Source organism: Nannospalax galili, unplaced genomic scaffold, assembly GCF_000622305.1.
Source record: "Nannospalax galili isolate Female #2095 unplaced genomic scaffold, S.galili_v1.0 scaffold17, whole genome shotgun sequence".
Taxonomy (NCBI): domain Eukaryota; kingdom Metazoa; phylum Chordata; class Mammalia; order Rodentia; family Spalacidae; genus Nannospalax; species Nannospalax galili.
The window spans coordinates 8,821,672-8,825,612 of NW_008342276.1; the positions used below are offsets into that span (position 1 = coordinate 8,821,672).

A 3,941-nucleotide genomic window follows, 5' to 3' on the forward strand; every position below is an offset into this window, starting at 1 on the left:
GTTGGCCAGAGGTACCCTAGAGGTTCCCTAAACAATAAAGGCTATTGCCAATAATGTTGGTTGTATACTGGAAGTGGACGGTAAAACCCTATTGCTTCGACACCACATGATATGAGTGTAGAAGAGGGAGAAATCAAGCTTGGACTAAGCTGGAAACTCCCTGCCACTGGATGGGTGGCTTTCTGACTGCCAGAAGGAGATATGCAGATGGCTGGGGGAGAATCATCCCCTATAATTCTGCTCAACAATGGACCTGCATGTTCTATCTTGGGATGGAATGATGGGAAGGTAGGCAGGGGGAACTCTTTGAATCTTTTTATAAGCTCAGTGGTAAGGACACTTGCTAAGCATGTACAAGGCCCTGGACTCAGTCTTCCATATAGACAAAACCAAACCAAAACAACAAACAGAAACCCCCACCAAGATCTTGGCACTGAGGGAGCTAATTGTTGCTGGGATATCATTGCTTCTCAGTGGGCAGAGTTAGGAAAAATATGGATGTACACTAAAGACACACAGCTGTATATAAATTTCTTAATGTATTTCTATAAATACTGGAAGGCATATAAATACATTCATTCTAAAGCCAATACAAAAATACCGAGAAGGCATCTGTCTCCCAATCATAGAGAGAACAGATACATTATAATATTGCAGATGCAATATTGTTACCAATCACTGGGCTGCGGTTCTTCTTCTCTTATTAGAAATGGAGTTGGCAAATCTGAGCCCTTGTGCTAAAGGCTAATGGCTGAGGTTAGACTCAGAGGCTTATAGATCCAAGTCCTGACTACTAGAGGCTTATGTCTCTAGCCTCTGCAGGCCAGAAACTTAACTATGGCTCTAGATCTGAGGTTTTATTTTTAAAAATAATTTTATTGGGGCTGGAGAGAGAGCTCAGCAGTTAAAAGCACTGACTGTTCTTACAGAGGACCCAGGTTCAATTTCCAGCACTCACATGGTGACTAACAACTGTCCATAATGCCAGTTCCAGAGATCCAACACCCTCTTCTGACCTCCGCAGGCAGTGCACGACATCGGTGCATTTACATACATGCAGGCTACACTCATACACAGAAAATAAAAATAATAAATAAAATATTTTTAAAAAGAACAGCCAGTGCTCTTAACTGCTGAGCCATCTTTCCAGCCCTGATCCTGAGGTTTTAGGTTTATTACTGAGACATGATGGTCAGTGGTCCAGCACTTGGAACTACTGTAATCCTCAGCTTTTAGGAACAGTTGGTGAAACAGCAGTGAGCTACCAGTACCACAGCCAGTGTTACAGCAGTGGCTCCAAGTCCTGGGTGTTGGGGCTCACAGCTGCTTACGATGATTAGCATCACAGCTCTTGAGGCCCTTACAGTGACTAGTGATGATTTAGCTCTTGGGTCTTGGTTTGGGAGCCTTGGCCCTTAGGGCTTGGCAGTTCCCTGGAACTCTTCCAGTTTACTAGGGCTACAGTTCCTCATCTTTGACTTGTTACATCCTTTTCTATCTGCCCACCATTTTCATCATCTGTACCCCTAGTCACTTCCTGGATCTTATCAGCTGCTTTGCCACCACTGCTATGGCTTGTTGCCTTTGCTGTTGCTACGGCAACTGCTGCCATCTTCTGTTTGTGTTGCCAGCTAATCCAGCTTTATCCATAATAAAGAGCTTAAGTAAGCAAGAAAAGACCATTTGGGAGAAGCTTTTTGTTGGGCCTAGCCAGAGGGCAGCACAAGAGGGTATTTCCTGGCCACTCAAAATGTGAGTCAAATGACTAGCTTATAGAGCCAGAAAGTGGGCATGGTGTGTGTGTGACATGCAAATGTGGCATTGCAATCGACACCAACTACAGCACAGCTTTTAGTTCCATTGAATCACAGTCCTTACATATGGACCAATCACTACCTCTCTGCTGAGGCACTGAGGGGAGTGCTCCCCTTGCAGGACTGAGGGAGAATAGCTGAGGAGTGAGCAATGTCAGCTGGAGTTCACCAACCCTTGTCTGGGAGTGATGTCTTCCCAGGTAGTGCAGTTGACCGGAAGAGTCGTGACTGGAGCAGCCCTTCTGGGCAGGAGTCATGGCTTCAATTGTAGTATTCCTTGAGGCTGGAATGAAGATGTTCCTTAGAGTGCTAATGGGGCCACACTGTCTTGGAAGCAGTCAGTTGTGTGCCAAGTGCCTGCTTGGCTGGAATTTCCCTAATTGAGGCAACCAGGCATGGGAAAGGATCTGACAATTGCCATTCAGATGATGGGTAGATTGTTCCAAACAGTTCAAGCTATTTGAAGGAAAATAAAACCACGATGTGAAATAGTATAAAACCAATAGTATAAAAACCAATATTATTTTTTATTTTATTTGTATGAGTGTTTTTTCTGCATGTATGTAAGTGCAAATGTGCAAATGTGCATGCAAATGCCAGTTGATGCCAGAAGAGGGTGTTGAATACCCAGAACTGGAGTTCTGCATGGTTGTTAGCTGCCATGTGGGTGCTGGGAACCAAACTCAGACCCTCTGCAGGAGAAACCAGTGCCCTTAACCATTGAAACATCTCTTCAGCCCTAAATTAACTTCTTTTTCCCACTTTTCTGTCTCATTTTTCTTTTTTTTTTAACACTTTATTTATTTTTATTTTTTATGTGTACGAGTGTATTGTCTGCATGTATGTGAGTGCACCTGTGTTGTGCAATGCTGCGGAGGTCAGAAGAGGGCTTTGGATTCCCCCGGAACTGCAGTTAAGGATGGTTCATAGCTGCCATGTGGATGCTGGGAATTAAACCCAGGTCCTCTGCAAGAGCAGTCAGTGCTCTTAACTGCTGAGCCATCTCTCTAGTCCCTCATTTTTCTTTTTGAAAAAATTAAATTAATTTTTATATTATGTGTATGAGTATTTTGCCTGCATGTATGTAATTGCACCCATATTCTGCATTGCCCACAGAGGCCAGAAGAGGGTATTGGATCCCCTGGGACTGTTGTTATAGACAGTTGTTAGCTGCCACGTGGGTGCTGGGAACTGAACCTGGTTCCTCTGCAAGAACAGCCAGTGCTCTTACCAGTGAATCATTTCTTCAGCCCCTTTCTTTTGTTATTCTTTTTTATTTTTTTTTGTCTTTTTGAGACAGGGTCTCCTTGTAGCCCCACCTGTCCTGGAACGCACTATGTAGACCAGGCTGGCCTTGAACTCACAGAGATCTGCCTGCCTCTGCCTCCAGAGTGCTGGGACTAAGGGTGTGTGCCACCACGCCTGGCTCTTTTGTTATTTTTTTATTTAAGTTTTCTAAACAAATTTTGCAAATTTCATGCTATATATTTTGATAATATATGGACTCCTTCACCTATCTGCACCCCTTCTTAACACCCCTGCCAGATTTCACGAACGCCATTGCATGTGTGTGTGTGTGTGTGTGTGTGTGTGTGTATTTTTAAGGCCTAGCAAGTCAAACTTGTCCCAAGTGTCCTTTGGTGTGGGTCCATTCACTGGAACCTTGTTAACCTTCCCCAGAGTCTCATCCTTAAGGAAGATTGACTCTCCCCCTCCCAGCAGCTATCTGTTGTCAATAGTTCCACAGCTAGGGTTGGGGTTTCCTATCCACTTCCCCACTTCTATGCTGAGATTTTGTCTGGCTTGAACTTACAGTGGGACTTGTACATGCTGTCACTGCATCATATGAATAACTGACCAGCTGTCTGGAAAACTCTATTTCCTTGTGGTCATCTATCATCTTGGCTCTTACAATCTTTCTGCCCCCTCTTCTGCAATGATCCCTGAGCCCAGGGAGGCAGAAGTTTGATATAGGTGTCTTTTTCATGGATAAGCACTCTGTAGTCTCTTATTTTCTGAAAAAAATGTGGAATGCTTCATGAATTTGTGTGCCATCCTGTCACAGGGGCCATGACAATCTTCTCTGTATCATTCCAATTTTTGTGTATGTGCTGCCGAAGTGAGTTC

At 44.0% G+C, this 3,941-nt stretch overlaps 1 non-coding gene across 1 annotated transcript; it reads right to left on the reverse strand.

Moving 5' to 3' along the window:
* Positions 1-3,834: 3,834 nt before the first annotated feature.
* Positions 3,835-3,941, reverse strand: LOC115071246. The gene has a single exon (XR_003850341.1). It is a non-coding gene; the product is annotated as a U6 spliceosomal RNA (small nuclear RNA).